At 40.4% G+C, this 18,659-nt stretch overlaps 1 protein-coding gene across 1 annotated transcript in view; it reads left to right on the top strand.

Moving 5' to 3' along the window:
• The window catches only part of LOC110521019 (thyroid hormone receptor alpha-like), a 99,397-nt gene that overhangs the window by 60,719 nt on the left and 20,019 nt on the right, over window positions 1–18,659 (top strand). The window contains exons 3-4 of the mRNA XM_036969007.2: window positions 12,204–12,539; window positions 13,152–13,252. The gene's annotated coding sequence lies outside the window, so the exon portion shown is untranslated. The remainder of the gene's footprint in view (window positions 1–12,203; window positions 12,540–13,151; window positions 13,253–18,659) is intronic.

Raw genomic sequence — 18,659 nt, forward strand, 5'->3', positions numbered from 1 at the left:
TGCCATCTGGGCAAATTTGAGGGTTTTTGAGCCTGACAACGAGCCATCCTCAACAAGGTTTGAAAGTGACAGTGACGATGAGGCCTCAGTCTGATGTTCAAGAGGTGGACATTGAGGAGGTACAGGGAGAAGACATGGAAGCCTGAGAGGAAGACAACCAAAGCTTTAGTTTCTAGACTATAATTTTACAGATGTATGTTGAAATTTTTGGGGGAGATGCGATGGATCATTCAGTATTCCCTTTTGTTGTTCAGTGAAATCAACTCATTTAATTAAAGTTCAATTTGTAACTAAATACACTGCTCAAAAAAATAAAGGGAACACTTAAACAACATAATGTAACTCCAAGTCAATCACACTTCTGTGAAATCAAACTGTCCACTTAGGAAGCAACACTGATTGACAATACATTTCACATGCTGTTGTGCAAATGGAATAGACAACAGGTGGAAATTATAGGCAATTAGCAAGACACCCTTAAAAAAGGAGTGGTTCTGCAGGTGGTGACCACAGACCACTTCTCAGTTCCTATGCTTCCTGGCTGATGTTTTGGTCACTTTTGAATGCTGGCGGTGCTTTCACTCTAGTGGTAGCATGAGACGGAGTCTACAACCCACACAAGTGGCTGAGGTAGTGCAGCTCATCCAGGATGGCACATCAATGTGAGCTGTGGCAAGAAGGTTTGCTGTGTCTGTCAGCGTAGTGTCCAGAGCATGGAGGCGCTACCAGGAGACAGGCCAGTATTTCAGGAGACGTGGAGGAGGCCGTAGGATGGCAACAAACCCAGCAATAGGACCGCTACCTCCGCCTTTGTGCAAGGAGGAGCAGGAGGAGAACTGCCAGAGCCCTGCAAAATGACCTCCAGCAGGCCACAAATGTGCATGTGTCTGCTCAAACGGTCAGAAACAGACTCCATGAGGGTAGTATGAGGGCCCGATGTCCACAGGTGGGGGTTGTGCTTACAGCCCAACACCGTGCAGGACGTTTGGCATTTGCCAGAGAACACCAAGATTGGCAAATTCGCCACTGGCGCCCTGTGCTCTTCACAGATGAAAGCAGGTTCACACTGAGCAATGGGGCCGACGTGACAGAGTCTGGAGACGCCGTGGAGAACGTTCTGCTGCCTGCTACATCTTACAGCATGACCGGTTTGGCGGTGGGTCAGTCATGGTGTGGGGTGGCATTTCTTTGGGGGGCCGCACAGCCCTCCATGTGCTCGCAAGAGGTAGCCTGACTGCCATTCGGTACCGAGATGAGATCCTCAGACCCCTTGTGAGACCATATGCTGGTGCGGTTGGCCCTGGGTTCCTCCTAATGCAAGACAATGCTAGACCTCATGTGGCTGGAGTGTGTCAGAAGTTCCTGCAAGAGGAAGGCATTGATGCTATGGACTGGCCCGCCCGTTCCCCAGACCTGAATCCAATTGAGCACATCTGGAACATCATGTCTCGCTCCATCCACCAACGCCACGTTGCACTACAGACTGTTCAGGAGTTGGCAGATGCTTTAGCCCAGGTCTGGGAGGAGATCCCTCAGGAGACCATCCGCCACCTCATCAGGAGCATGCCCAGGCGTTGTAGGGAGGTCATACAGGCACGTGGAGGCCACACACACTACTGAGCCTCATTTTGACTTGTTTTAAGGACATTACATCAAAGTTGGATCAGCCTGTAGTGTGGTTTTCAAATTTAATTTTGAGTGTGACTCCAAATCCAGACCTCCATGGGTTGATAAATTTGATTTCCATTGATAATTTTTGTGTGATTTTGTTTTCAGCACATTCAACTATGTAAAGAAAAAAGTATTTAATAAGAATATTTCATACATTCAGATCTAGGAATCTATTTTAGTTTTCCCTTCATTTTTTTGAGCAGTGTAGTTTTTTAAACATTTTTATTGGAAGGATTTAATCATTTGCAATTGTCTACTTATGATAAGGCAAAGGTGTATGTTTCTGTCTCCATAAATAAATAAATAAATATAGCCAATGCAAAAAACACCTCTATTTAAATGGTATTAATATTAGTTTGCATATATTTCCTTTAATTCTTATATATTCCCATATATTCCCGTTAATTCCCACGGAAAGTTTCCACCTCTGAACATTCCCCAAAATGTGCAACCCTAGTAGTAGCTAGGTCTTTGTTATATGATTTTCGATTGAATCAAGCCCCTGTTTACATGAGACCGTTATTATAAAGATAGCTGGTGCTTAAGCCACAGACTTCCCACCATGAGCAGATTGTGGCTGCACCACATAAAGCTTTACATTACCACCCCTCCCCCCTCTAATATTGCTCAACATATTGAACATGACTGCCTTCTAGCTATAGAGAAGAAAGAGAAGGAGAAAAGCAATATGATGAAAGTATTTTAAAAAACTTCCATCTTTTGTAGTGTTGATGAGATGTGACAGTGGTTCCACTCCCTCTACCCTCCCTTGATCCTCGCCATGGATCTGGCACTTTTACAATAAAGATCCCTTCCTCTCCTTCTGCTTCTTGTCCACCCCTCCTCCTTATCTCATTTAACATTTGCATTTGAGTCATAAGACAGACACTCCAGAGCGACGTATCTCCTTTTCTTTTCCTTTCCCCACCGGGGAGCAAAGCCTCCGCGTTTGTATTAGATGGTTTTGTACAAAGAGATCTTATCTGAGCTGATCAACCAGAAACCCTTAATAGGATAACGTATATAATTTAGTCATCCATGACTATTCACTTGTACATATCCATTTGACTTGTTTGGAGATTAAATATTGCAATTATTTGATTGCCACCTGCAGAAATCAGTGATTCAGACAGCTTTTTGGGCACATTCTTACAATTCTGTGACTAATCTTTATATCTGCACAGCTGGCTCATTTGGTTGTGTATTCTACATCACTATGAAGATATTAATTATATTTCAAGTATGGTAATGCGAAATTTATCTAAGACCCTAAGTTTTTATTTATTTTTTATTTTACTTTTATTACACTAGGCAAGTCATTTAAGAATAAATTCTTATTTACAATGACAGCCTACGCCGGCGTAACCCTAACCAGGACGGCTGGGCCAATTGTACGCCGCACCTATGGGACTCCCGATCACAGCCGGTTGTGATACAGCCCGGGATCGAACCAGGTTCTGTAATGACGCCTTTAGCACTGGAATGCAGTGCCTTAGACCGCTGCGCCACTCGGGAGCCCAACAGTTGTTTGGTGGCCATATTGGAAAAAGGCTTATGTTACAGTTGAAGTCAGAAGTTTACATACATACACCTTAGCCAAATACATTTAAACTCAGTTTTTCACAATTCCTAACATTTAATCCTAGTAAAAATCCCCTGTCTTAGGTCAGTAAAGGATCACCATTTTGTTTTATTTTCACTTTCTCAGTGGGTCAGAAGTTTACATACACTCAATTAGTATTTGGTAGCATTGCCTTAAAATTGTTTAACTTGGGTCAAACAAGTTGGGTGAATTTTCGCCCATTCCTCCTGACAGAGCTACTGTAACTGAGTCCGGTTTGTAGGCCTCCTTGCTTGCACAGGCTTTTTCAGTTCTGCCCACACATTTTCTATGGGATTGAGGTCAGGGCTTTGTGATGGCCATTCCAATATCTTGACTTTGTTGTCCTTAAGCCATTTTGCCACAACTTTGGTAGTATGCTTGGGGTCATTCTCCATTTGAAAGACCCATTTGCGACCAAGCTTTAACTTCCTGACTGATGTCTTGAGATATTGCTTCAATATATCCACAGAATTTTTCTCCCTCATGATGCCATCTAGTTTGTGAAGTGCACCAGTCCTTCCTGCAGCAAAGCACCCCCACAACATGATGCTGCCACCACCGTGCTTCATGGTTGGGATGGTGTTTTTCAGCTTGAAAGCCTCCCCCTTTTTTCTCCAAACATAACAATGGTCATTATTGCCAAACGGTTCTATTTTTGTTTCATCAGACGAGGACATTTCGCCAAAAAGTGCGATCTTTGTCCCCATGTGCAGTTGCAAATCCGCAGTCTGGCTTTTTTATGGTGGTTTTAGAGCAGTGGCTTCTTCCTTGCTGAGCGGTCTTTCAGGTTGTCAATATAGGACTCGTTTTACTGTGGATATAGATACTTTTGTACCTGTTTCCTCCAGCATCTTCACAAGGTTCTTTGCTGCTGTTCTGGGATTGATATGCACTTTTCGCACCAAAGTACATTAATCTCTAGGAGACCGAACGCGTCTCCTTCCTGAGCGGTATGATGGCTGCATGGTCCCATGGTGTTTATGCTTGCGTACTATTGTTTGTACAGATGAACGTGGTACCTTCAGGCGTTTGGAAATTACTTCCAAGGATGAACCAGACTTGTAGAGGTCTACAATTTTTTTTCTGAGGTCTTGGCTGATTTCTTTTGATTTTGCCATGATGCCAAGCACTGAGTTTGAAGGTAGGCCTTGAAATACATCCACAGGTACACCTCCAATTGACTCAAATGATGGCAATTAGCCTATCAGAAGCTTCTAAAGCCATGACATCATTTTCTGTAATTTTCCAAGCTGTTTAAAGGCACAGTCAACTTGGTGTATGTAAACTTCTGACCCACTGGAATTGTGATACAGTAAATGTTAAGTGAAATAATCTGTCTATAAATATTTGTTGGGAAAATTATTTGTGTCATGCACAAAGTAGATGTCCTAACCGACTTGCCAAACTATTGTTTGTTAACAAGAAATTTGTGGAGTGGTTGAAAACAACAAGTTTTAATGACTCCAACCTAAGTGTATGTAAACTTCTGACTTCAACTGTACATGAATCATGTGATGGTCCTGTATCTATAAATCTTTTTGAAACCCTGTTCTAGCTGTGTGTGTGAAATGTGGTACAATCCAAAAACGTAACTGCCATTCTAATGTTAATAGTACCATATGGCCTATTTTTAAACACTAGTTTTAGCTGGTGCTTTCAAAGTTGGTTATATTATATATAAATTGAACGTTTATTTCATGACCTTTCAGAACCACTTGTCAAACAGATTAACGTATCGGGGTTTTCTTTTTTAAGCGATTTATACAGGTAATTCTTTATGTACGCTAGAGGTCAAAGGTCAAATTTCTGTTGACTTCAACATTCCAGCAATGTCGAATGGCTAGCTATGAATGTAAGCTTGCCATTGATATATTAGAAGGTATACAGTGCATTTGGAAAGTATTCAAACATTTCTCAAAATCTTTGCAAATGTATACATAAATACCTTTTTTAGACCCTTTGCTATGAGACTTGAAATTGAGCTTAGGTGCATCCTATTTCCATTGATCATCCTTGAGATGTACCTACAACTTGATTGTTGTAGTAAACTCAATTGATTTGGAAAGGCACAAACCTGTCTCAATAAGGTCCCACAGTTGACAGTGCATGTCAGAGCAAAAACCAAGCCATGAGGTCGAAGGAATTGTCCGTAGAGCTCCGAGACAGGATTGTGGCGAGGCACAGATCTGGGGAAGGGTACCAAAAAATGTCTGCAGTATTGAAGGTCCCCAAGAACAGTGGCCTCCTCCATTCTTAAATGGAAGAAGTTTGGAACCGCCAAGACTGCAGCCAGAAAATGTATGAAAATTGTGCCTCAGTAATACTTAGTAGGCTAATTTCCTGTCTCGAGGCATGTACACAGAAATTTTAATTGACTCTGCAATAAATCACAGCATAGTAATTGAGAGGAGCAAGAAATGTGCACAGAAGAGAGACATGTAAAGGCTCGGGATAAATGAAAAGAAAATAATTGAGATAAACAAACAATAGCCAGAAAGGTAGATGGTAGTGGAAGAAGAGTGCAAAAGAGAGAATAAAGGAGAGATTGACGAGAAAGGGGAAAGAAGGAGTGAAGGTATAAGATGACATGAGGCAGTTATCCAGTATACTGTAGCTGAAGTCCTCCATGGTCCATTGGTTTTGTGCAGCTAGCCTAGACAAAGCTATATGTTATGCTAATGCTAGTAGACCTACACACAGCCAATGCAGGCTAGCAAGCTAGCTGAAACATTGATATCTGGGTCATTCTACAGAAGTGGTTCAAATTACAAATTTGTATCCTATTTTTCCCAAACATTCAGCAACCATGTGTTACAACGTACAGTATGTCAGATAGACATCAAATACTCACACAATTTGTATTGAATATTTTAAATGAATTCCTTACTAGGCAGTACATTTGACACTACTCAAACATAGTGAAAATGTTGCAATAAAGGGAGAACCAATAACCCTAACCACACTATTGATTATTATAAAGTCAGTCTCATCTGTAACTGAACATTTCAAGATGGTAGGAGAAAATTGTATGTCACAGAATGAAGAGTACTGCAATAGTTTTCTGTGAGTTGAGTTTGAAGTAATCATCAATTCAGAGCGCAGCTGCATACAACCAGATATTACTACCCATGGTCAATTTGGTTAGACATTTGATATCCCTATGGGGCTAGTTAGGGACCATCAGTATTACACCATGTATATAGGACAAGGTCAACAGCTCAATTTCTATTACTTAAAAACTCAAACCAACACTTAAGTTTAGAAATTCATATAAAATATATAGAAATAAGTTAATGAGGCAACTAAAAGTTGTGCAAAATGAAAATATCATCCCATTTACAGGCTAGCTAACGTTACCTAGTGTGGCAGGCTAGCTAAATTTTTAGCTAATGTTAGCATAGCTAGTGCTAGCTACCTCATTACAACTTAGTTAGGTCGTAACTCATACAAGTGTATTGTCCAGATACTGCTGGTTATGTAACATTATCATTGGATAATACTAGTGATGTAGGCTAACAAGCTACAGGATAGCTAATGTTGGCTAAATTTGTATTTTTTTAACCTTTTATTTAGTCAGTTAAAAACAAATTCTTATTTTCAATGACAGCCTACGAACAGTGGGTTAACTGCCTTGTTCAGGGGCAGAATGACCGATTTTTACCTTCAGCTCTGGGATTTGATCTTGATTTGATCTCGTCAGCTCGGGGATTTGATCTTGCAATCTTCCGGTTACTAGCCAATGCTCTAGCCACTAAGCTGCCTGCCGCCATTAGATAGCTAATGTTAGCCTACAAGTTGGATTTGCAATTTAGTTTGTAGCTTATACAGTACAAGTGTATTCTGTATTGCCTAGGGCAAAACAAGATAATGGATGCAGCTATGGAGGCAGTTAAATCATGTTTGAGTCTGACTAATACACTGAACTAGAAGCAACAAACCATAACAATCTGGAGCTACAGTCAGTCTACATCTGTAACATCTGAAACTAGGGTTTCCACTAGTTACCACACCCACAAAGTGGCTATATCGTAAACAGTCATGAAAACAAAAAGGAGCTTTTTGGTCTTAATTTAAGGTTAGGCATAAGGTTAAAGGTGAGGATTAAGGTTTAAAAGCTAATTGTAGAAATATGCGCCCTGTATTACTTTGTGGCTGTAGTATGTAGTGACAACCTACAGTAGAATTAGCTTGGACCGGGTTACTGCCCTGATGACGGTGCTGCCAACTCTCACACATTGGGTGTGAGACATGCAATTCTTGTCACGCTCATAAGCCACACCTCTTATTTATCACGCATTGAAAAAAGTACTGCTTTTATTTTCTAATTAATCCAGTGCGTTGACTTTTCAACTGTGCCTCCCAAGATATTTTGAAATCTGAGCACATGCACCTGCAATTCTACCTCACAAGCATTGTAACTGTGGTAGCTTCATCTGGGTGATACATAAGTTTCCTGCCACCGCACTGTGAATCACGGCAGATTGAAGCTTGTGATTGGTTGAATAAGGGTTCGGGACCAAGGTGATTGGATGCACGTTTGCAAAGAAATGCCCCTCACAATTAGAGTGTAGTCGGCAGCCATGACAGACAAGTGTCGTGTCTTTGACTATCATTAAATGTGAAGACTGTTATTTAATCAAATCAATTCTCTCTTTATTATTACGTGATTACACTAATCATGTAAGCTTTAACTAGGAAGTCGGGCACCACAGGAAAATGTTTAGAGTCTCTATTTCCCAAATCGTCTCTTCAGGTATTTTCATATCTTATCGAGTACAGTCTTGTATTAAGGTATTATTATTACCTCATTAGTTCTCATTTCTGAGAATATCCTTGGATATCTGCACAAACCCTAGCCTAAATCATGAATCAGCGATATACAAATTGGCTTAATTATTTATTTCCTAACTAACTAATCAAATCACAGAAATACATAATATAACAATATATATATATAAACAATATAGTTATTGGCTACTAACACAATGCATTGATTAGTCCCTAGTGGGCTAAACCGGTATGAGGGCTTGGTAGACAATGGAAAGGGGTGGGGACAGATAAAAAGCGGGAAAGACTAAATGTATTCACTACACACAGTTGATTATTATATTCATTCAAATGCTAATCCTTTGCACATGAACGGCCGCTCATTAAAAAATAATTGCAAAGTATATATTTACGCTCATATGTCTTTGTCTTCTCTGTTGGAATCGCCGGTCCGTCTGCTGGAGAGTCAGTTCATCAGAGAGTCTCTGGTTAACTTCCCAAGAAGTCACAATGTCTTTCGTAGTTTTCGCTTTCTCAGCGGCTCTGTATAGTGTCTGTTGTAATGATTACGTCCGGTGTACAGATGGTAATTGCATAGGACAGATGCTTCCGCGGTTGTCTGTATTCTCATACAAGACTTATGTAATTTCCAGCTGCAAACTAGTAAATCTACGTCTAGGATTTGCTCTTATTCTGTAGTGATCGATAGTATCAGTGTTGAGCCGTGTAGCCAACACTACATGCTGTCTGGTCTCCTGGCGTATGGAGTTGTAGTTCTTAACCATTTAACATGTAGCATGTTTTCTAGTCTTCTTAACCATTCGCGACGTCCGGCTTACCCTGTGTCTCTTTGGCATGAAATGTAAATTTAATCACGGGTAGTTTTATACTCTGGAGTAGAAAAGTGGGGTTCCATGACCCCTGATATACTGTCTTGCTCACGGGGTGTGCCCATTGACTAGTTAAACTGTATATGAAAATCCATACTCTCGTTTAAAAGGTTAACATCACATTATATCTTTTCACAAATAGTTTCATATTTACTCATTCATTTTATCCAACGTCTAAATGTAAATCTGATAATTGAAAAGTGTACACAAACAGAGGTACAGTAATGTGGGTCTCCTGTCTTTCATGAGGTCACCAAATGAAACAACTTCGTCATGACTGTCCCTTAGGTGTCCACGGACCACTGTGTTCCACATTCCAACCTCGAACACTACAGAGCACAGAGGCAGCGTATTGCATGACCGCCATAAAACAGCAGACTTCCCGCGCTGTAGAGCGGACCCACTGTAACCTGATCCTTGAGATCATCACAAGAGGAGGGTTATGACACTTGGCAGGCATGTTTGTTCTATGTTGAACACAGTTTATGAACTATATTTTCAAAAAAGCAGCATGGCAACTTGTAGCGCTGTTTTGTATAAAACTATTTGATGTTACTCCTGTCCCTGTCGCAGAATGCTTCCTTTTGTCAGCATGTGATACTAGTGATTTAATCCACCACTTGCATGAGCTCTGATCCATAAACTACATTATTCACCTAAGTTGGTCATTGGCAATTTAGCACTAGGTTTATTAGGCTGTAACATCAAAAAGGCAGCATTCAGCAGGAACTTCTGTAGGAGGATCTTATTTGTCTAACTATGAACAGGATTTTGCCCAAACAGATTTTTTACCCAAATGTGTAACTGATTTTAGTGGGGGACAATGCATTAAAATATAATTTGGGTTGGATGTAAGCACAGATTTATGTCATATCTTCAAGAGATTGTATTATCTGTTTAATTTATTTGGTCTTTCACAATAGCTGATGTACAATACCAGTCAAAAGTTTGGGCACACCTACTCATTCAAGGGTTTTTCTTTATCTTTACATTTTTTGTATTATTTGTAGAATAATAGTGAAGACATCAAAACTATGGAATCATGTAGTAACCAAAAGTGTTAAACAAATCAAAATATATTTTAGATTCTTCAAAATAGCCACCCTTTGCCTTGACAGCTTTGCACATTCTTGGCACTCTCTCAACCAGCTTCATGAGGAATGCTTTTCCAAAAGTCTTGAAAGAGTTGCCACATATGCTGAGCACTTGTTGGCTGCTTTTCCTTCACTCTGAGGTCCAACTCATCCCAAAAATCTCAAATTTGGACTCATCAGACCAAAGTACAGATTTCCACGGGTCTAATGTCCATTGCTCTTGTTTCTTGGCCCAATTAAACCTCTTCTTCATATTGGTGTCCTTCAGTAGTGGTTTCTTTGCAGCGATTTGACCATGAAGGCCTGATTCATGCAGTCTCCTCTGAACATTTTATGTTGAGATGTGTCTGTTACTTGAACTTTGGATAATTTATTTGGGCTGCAATCTGAGGTGCAGTTAACTCTCATTCACTTATCCTCTGCAGCAGAGGTAACTCTGGGTCTTCCTTTCCTGTGGCGGTCCTCTTGAGTGCCAATTTCACCATAGCACTTGATGGTTTTATCGACTGCACTTGAAGAAACTTTCAAAGTTCTTTACGTTTTCCGTATTGACTGACCTTCATGTCTTAAAGTAATGATGAACTGTTGTTTCTCTTTGCTTATTTGAGCGTTTCTTGCCATAATATGGACTTGGTCATTTACCAAATAGGGCTATCTTCTGTATACCACCCCTACCTTGTCACAACACAACTGATTGGCTAAAATGCATTAAGAAGGAAAGAAATTCCACAGATTAACTTTTAACAAGGTACACCTGTTAATTGAAATGCATTCCAGGTGATTACCTCATGAAGCTGTTTGAGGGAATGCCAAGAGTGTGCAAAGCTGTCATCAAGGCAAAGGTTGGCTACATTGACAATACATTTTGATTTGTTTAACACTTTTTTTGGTTACTACATGATTTCATATGTGTTATTTCATAGTTTTGATGTTTTCACTATTATTATATGATGTCGAAAATAGTACAAATAAAGTAAGTAAAAAATAAAGAAAAACCCTTGAATGAGTAGGTGTGTCCAAGCTTTTAACTGGTGCTGTAAGCCATTAGAACAATTCCCATCCCCTTCAATGGGTTAAAATATATACTAATTAGTTTGTAAGAACACTACTAATCAAATCAAATTTAATTTGTCACATGCGCCGAATACAACAGGTGTAGTAGACCTTACAGTGAAATGCTTACTTACAACCCCTTAACTCATACTTTGATTGTTTTATTTGTCTTTGATAATCTATTTAAAAATAGATTTAGAAATTGCAATGAGGGCTTTTTGTAAACATTGATGGATAATGTTGAATATAGGCTATATTTAAATGCCCCTTGCCTCATCCAGTTTAGACATTTCAGTATTGTGCACAAGCTGCTAGGCAGAAATGGTAGGCACACATGCAAAAGATCTTGCCTATATAGAGTAAGGAGATGACAAGGTTTTACAAATCAGTCTCAACCACCTGAAAATTGGTATTCATTATATTTCTCTTAAATGTGAAGTGGTTTGTAGAACTTAAATATCACATATTCAAACCACAGGATTTGGGAAACATCAGGATTTTCTACGGTCCTATTTGAAAGGGATAGTTCACCCAAATGAATTACTTATTTAAGTGTTTGTTTCTTATGGACAAGGAGCAACTGCAATCCATCCTAGGGTTAGCCACTGCCACCAACCGTTAATATTAGCATTTTCTAACCAAAAACCAATGTAATGTCCTGCAGTTGCCGTACTCAAAAGTTCATGCCCAAATAATTTCAAAGTATCTTCAAACCAAGTGGTCCAATTTTTGTGTATTTAACTTTTTAAAGAGTCATGAATACATCCGGTCTATGACTCTATTTTTTTATTATTCCACCCTGGTCATGGGGCTAAGTCATGTGAAATGATGGAGATTTGCAGAAAATGAGCTTCAAAACAGAAATTGAAAAAAAAAAACAGTTTGCAGCCGAACATGCAACATACAGTAGAGAACACAAGCATGGGGACCCTTGCATGTTTTGTCCCAATTCACCTTCATAACCTAGCAAGGTGGCAGCAGCCTGATCGCTCTGTTTACCATTCTATCATGATATCTGAAGTGAAAAAGAAAGTTGAATGCATTGATTAGGTTAGTTCCACCATGCTAATCATAACCACCATTTATAATGCAATCAGTGCTCTGTGTTTGTGTGTTACCAACCAGTATCCAGCATTGTGAAGAAGGCGCAGCAGCGCCTCTTCAACCTCAGGAGGCTGAAGAAATTCGGCTTGTCACCAAAAGCACTCACAAACTTCTACAGATGCACAATCGAGAGCATCCTGGCGGGCTGTATCACCGCCTGGTACGGCAACTGCTCCGCCCTCAACCGTAAGGCTCTCCAGAGGGTGGTGAGGTCTGCACAACGCATCACCGGGGGCAAACTACCTGCCCTCCAGGACACCAACACCACCCGATGTCACAGGAAGGCCATAAAGATCATCAAGGACATCAACCACCCGAGCCACTGCCTGTTCACCCCGCTATCATCCAGAAGGCGAGGTCAGTACAGGTGCATCAAAAGCTGGGACCGAGAGACTGAAAAACAGCTTCTATCTCAAGGCCATCAGACTGTTAAACAGCCACCACTAACATTGAGTGGCTGCTGCCAACACACTGACACTGACTCAACTCCAGCCACTTTAATAATGGGAATTGATGGGAAATGATGTAAATATATCACTAGCCACTTTAAACAATGCTACCTTATATAATGTTACTTACCCTACATTATTCATCTCATATGCATACGTATATACTGTACTCTATATCATCGACTGTATCCTTATGTAATACATGTATCACTAGCCACTTTAACTATGCCACTTTGTTTACATACTCATCTCATATGTATATACTGTACTCGATACCATCTACTGTATCTTGCCTATGCTGCTCTGTACCATCACTCATTCATATATCCTTATGTACATATTCTTTATCCCCTTACACTGTGTACAAGACAGTAGTTTTGGAATTGTTAGTTAGATTACTTGTTGGTTATTACTGCATTGTCGGAACTAGAAGCACAAGCATTTCGCTACACTCGCATTAACATCTGCTAACCATGTGTATGTGACAATAACATTTGATTTGATTTGATTTGATTTGAAGGGCCAGGAGTTGATCTACACTGCCATGCTGGCAAAGACCTTACCTCCAGTCTCACCTCTTGCCCGCTCACCAACGGTCGTCGACGGGGGGACCAGATTTAGGTAGGTTTAGTCTGAACTGTTCAAACTGTTTGTTTGGAAGATATCACTTATCCTAACTGCCATCAGTATTAGAAAAGTTACTGTGTATGTGTTCACAGATGCATCTATAGAGCCAGCACTTGGAGACTTGCAAGATAAGATCATGTGATAATGTCCAGACTGACAGGCGGTATTGATACTGATATCTCTAAATGGAGAGTCCTGGCACCCGGCATAAACATTTTACTAGACACAACTTACTTGTATTGTCTTTTTGGATTTTCGAACTACCCCAAGTTCCCAACAGCGTTTGGCAATTACACTGCTACAGTTAGGCCCCAATGCTTAGGCTACACACTAATGCCAAATAAAAACAGTGAAAGAAAAACCTCAATGTAGCCTATATGAATTGCACAAGACTTATACATTTATGGATTTTTAATTGTTTTATTTTTATTCAACCTGCCTGCCACCCACCTGTCCTTCATCCACACAATATTTCATGACCTTAAACCCGCCCGCCCCGCAGGTATTATTAGTCAACAGGCATCCAAATTGACCGGGAGAAAAAAGAATCCCATTGCAAAATAGTCATTTTTATTCACTGATGGAAGTACCAGTCGATGGAAATATATTTGACTGTCTTGCTTATTGGTCTATAGGTTCATTTGCATAATTTTGTGGAATTAGATTGGCGCCTGTGTATTTTCATTAGTCTTCATGTATCTTATTTATCACACGTACATAACATAGAGCCTATTTTGAGCAGAGTATCACATGAGACAGCGCTAGAGATGCTGCTGCAGCAAGTGTGTGTGTGTGTGTGTGTGTGTGTGTGTGTGTGTGTGTGTGTGTGTGCCGGTATGTATGTGTGTGTGTGCCGGTATGTATATGTGTGTGTCCCGGTGTATGTATGTGTGTGTCTCCCAGTATACAGTTGAAGTCGGAATTTACATACACCTTAGCCAAATACATTTAAAATCAGTTTTTCACAATTCCTGACATTTAATCCTAGTAACAATTCCCTCTTAGGTCAGTTAGGATCACCACTTTATTTTAAGAATGTGAAATGTCAGAATAATAATAGAGAGAAAGATTTACACTCAATTAGTATTTGGTAGCATTGCCTTTAAATTGTTTAACTTGGGTCAAACATTTCGGGTAGCCTCCACAAGCGTCCCACAATAAGTTGGGTGAATTTTGGCCCATTCCTCCTGACAGAGCTGGTGTAACTGAGTCAGGTTTGTAGGCCTCCTTGCTCCCACATGCTTTTTCAGTTCTGCCCACACATTTTCTATGGGATTGAGGTCAGGGCTTTGTGATGGCCACTCCAATACCTTGACTTTGTTGTCCTTAAGCCATTTTGGCACAACTTTGGAAGTATGCTTGGGGTCATTGGCCATTTGGAAGACCCATTTGCGTCCAAGCTTTAACTTCCTGACTGATGTCTTGAGATATTGCTTCAATATATCCATATCATTTTCCTGCCTCATGATGCCATCGATTTTTTTAAGTGCACCAGTCTCTCCTGCAGCAATGCACCCCCCACAACATGATGCTGCCACCCCCGTGCTTCCTGGTTGGGATGGTGTTCTTCGGCTTTCAAGCTTCCCCCTTTTTCCTCCAAACATAACGATGGTCATTATGGCCAAACAGTTCTATTTTTGTTTCATCAAGACCAGAGGACATTTCTCCAAAAAGTACGATCTTTGTCCCTGTGTGCAGTTGCAAACTGTAGTCTGGCTTTTTTTATGGTGATTTTGGAGCAGTGGCTTCTTCAGGTTGTCGATATAGGACTCGTTTTACACTGTATATAGATACTTTTGTACCTGTTTCCTCCAGCATCTTCACAAGGTCCTTTGCTGTTCTGAGAATGATATGCACTTTTCAAACCAAAGTACATTCATCTCTAGGAGACCGAACGCGTGTTCTTCCTGAGCGGTATGACGGCTGCGTGGTCCCATGGTGTTTATACTAATGTCTGTACAGATGAACGTGGTACCTTCAGGCATTTGGAAATTGCTCCAATGGATGAACCAGACTTGTTGAGGTCTACAATTTTTTTTATTTGCTTTTGATTTTCCCATGATGTCAAGCAAAGAGGCACTGAGTTTAAAGGTAGGCCTTGAAATACATCTACAGGTACACCTCCAATTGACTCAAATGTTGTCAATTAGCCAATCAGAAGTTCTAAAGCCATGACATCTTTTTCTGGAATTTCCCAAGCTGTTTTAAAGGCACAGTCAACTTGGTGTATGTAAACTTCTGACCCACTGGAATTGTGATAAGTGGAATAATCTGTCTATAAAAAATTGTTGGAAAAATTACTTGTGTCATGCACAAAGTAGATGTCCTAACCGACTTGCCAAACTATAGTTTGTTAACAAGACATTTTTGGAGTGGTTGAAAAATGAGTTTTAATGACTCCAACCTATGTTAACTTTCGACTTCAACTGTATGTATGTGTGTGTGTGTGTGCCCGTGTGTGTGTCCGTGTCCCAGTAGGGCTTTACATCATGTGCTATAGAGCGTTAACAATGTCTGACCTGAAATCACATGCGCCATCTAGCAACAGAAGTGCAACAGAAGTGAAGTGATTACTGGGGAAACAGTCGGTTTTTTCTCTCTATGTTTAGTAGAACTGTGCAGGTTGTCCTGACTAGTACTCTCATTGCAACAATGATACAGTAGAGATTTACTCTATTCTATGTATGTATATATATTAGTTTTTTCCAGTATACTGTGTACTCTATGAACCTGTCTTGCCACACCCCTTTTTCCATACAGATGCTTCATCTATTTCAAAGCATTGATTAAATTAGGTATAGGTCACTAAACATTAGCTTGTTCAGAGACTCTGTTCAGTGTTTGACTAAAGCATTGATCAGCAATGGATCCATTGGATGTTGAGTCGACGTGGGATGTTGCACTATTCCTTCATTCTTCCCATTGATCCTAGATGACACAAGTGTGGCCGTGACTGTATGCAGGCTAACCAGTTTACACACACAACACAAGCAGGACACGCACTTAACATAAAGGGGCAATCTGGAATATTTACTGCTGCTCAATGGTCATTTCAGTTGAAGATACAAACCCATTGATTCTTGAAGAATATAACTTATAACCTCATGAGCTTAGTTCAACTGTTTTACCTTATCATAACCCAAAATATAAGCACATTTTACTCTTTTTTTTGTCATCTGAATTTGTTTCGAAACTATAGTTTTGAAATATTTGTATTATCATATTGATCTCATGGGCTATCAGTCCATCTATGAATGCAAACCAAGTGGAGGGACTGCAGTTGGGCTGCAACACAAACTCAGAATTGTGGCTTTTTGCAGATAAGCATTGTATATCCAGAATTAGCCATGGGCAAGCCACTCACAAAAGCTCAAAGGAAAGGTTTCCTAGACAAATGGTCAGTCTCATACACACACAATCTGCACTGTGTCACCAGCTTTTAGTCACACCTCCTGGTAGCTGAGTTATACTGAACAAAAATATAATTATAAACTGGGTGGTTCGAGCCCTGAATGCTGATTGGCTGAAAGCCGTGGTATATGTATGTATATATATATATATATATATATATATATATATATATATATATATATATATATATATATATAATATATATATTTTTTTTTTCTTTCTCACCTTTATTTAACCAGGTAGGCCAGTTGAGAACAAGTTCTCATTTACAACTGCGTCCTGGCCAAGGTAAAGCAAAGCAATGCTACTCAAACAACACAGAGTTACACATGGAATAAACAAGCGTACAGTCAATAACACAATATTTTAAAAAAAGTCTATATATAGTGTGTGCAAATGGCGTGAGGAGGTAAGGCAATAAATAGGCCATAGTAACAAAGTAGTTACAATATAGCAAATTAACACGGGAGTGATAGATAAGTAGATGATGATGTGCAAGTAGAAATAATGGTGTGCAGAAAAGTAAATAAAAACAATATGGGGATGAGGTAGGTAGATTTGTTGGGCTATTTACAGATGGGCTATGTACAGCTGCAGCGATCGGTTAGCTGCTCAGATAGCTGATGTTTAAAGTCAATGATGGAAATGTATAAGTCTCCAGCTTCAGCAATTTTTGCAATTCGTTCCAGTCATTGGCAGCAGAGAACTGGAAGGAAAGGCGGCCAAAGGACGTGTTGGCTTTGGGGATGGCCAGTGAAATATACCTGCTGGAGCACGTACTACGGGTGGGTGTTGTTATCGTGACCAGTGAGCTGAGATATGGAGTCAGTGGGTCTGGCGAGGGCCAGCCGACTAGAGCATACAGGTTGCAGTGGTGAGTGTTATAAGGGGCTTTGGTATCAAAACGGATGGCACTGTGATAGACTGCATCCAGTTTGCTGAGTAGAGTATTGGAAGCTATTGTGTAAATGACATCGCCGAAGTTGAGGATAGTCAGTTTTACGAGGGTATGTTTGGCGGCATGAGTGAAGGCTTTGTTGAAAATAGGAAGCTGATTCTAGATTTAATTTTGGATTGGTAATGTTTAATATGAGTCTGGAAGGAGAGTTTACAGTCAAGCCAGACACCTAGGTATTTGTAGTTGTCCAAATATTCTAAGTTAGAACCGTCCAGAGTAGTGATGCTAGTCGGGCGGGCGGGTGTGGGCAGCGAACGGTTGAAGAGCATGCATTTGGTTTTACTAGCTTTTAAGTACAGTTGGAGACCACTGAAGGAGTGTTGTATATCATGGGAAAGACAAAACATTTATTTTTACTGATCTAATTACATTTGGTAATCAGTGTATAATAGCAATAAGGCACCTCGGGAACAGCCTTTAGTGCGTAAGAACAGCCCTTAGCCGTGGTATATTGGCCATATACCACACCCCCTCGGGCCTTATTGCTTAAACACAAAATGCATAAATTTCAACGATTTTACTGAGTTACAGTTCATATAAGGAAATCAGTCAATTGAAATAAATTCATTAGGCCCTAATCTATGGATGTCATGACTGGGCAGGGGTGCAGCCATGGGTGGCCTGGGCGGGCATAGGCCCACCCACTGGGGAGCCAGGCCCAGCCAGTTGAGATGAGTTTTTCCCCACAAAAGGGCTTTATTAGAGACAGAAATACTCCTCAGTTTCATCAGCTGTCTGGGTGGCTGGTCTCAGAGGATCACACAGGTAAAGAAGCCGGATGTGGAGGTCCTGGGCTGGAGTTGTTACACATGGTATGTGGTTCTGAGGCAGGATGGACGTACCGCCAAATTCTCTAAAACAACGTTGGAGGCGGCTTATGGTAGAGAAATGAACATTAAATTCTCTATCAACAGCTCTGGGGGACATTCCTACAGTCAGCATTCCAATTGCACGTTCCCTCAACTTGAGACCTCTGTGGCATTGTGTTGTGTGACAAAACTGCACATTTTAGTCACCTGTCAGGTGGATAGA

Source organism: Oncorhynchus mykiss, chromosome 4 (genome assembly GCF_057628025.1).
Source record: "Oncorhynchus mykiss isolate SJ-2025 chromosome 4, ASM5762802v1, whole genome shotgun sequence".
Lineage (NCBI taxonomy): Eukaryota > Metazoa > Chordata > Actinopteri > Salmoniformes > Salmonidae > Oncorhynchus > Oncorhynchus mykiss.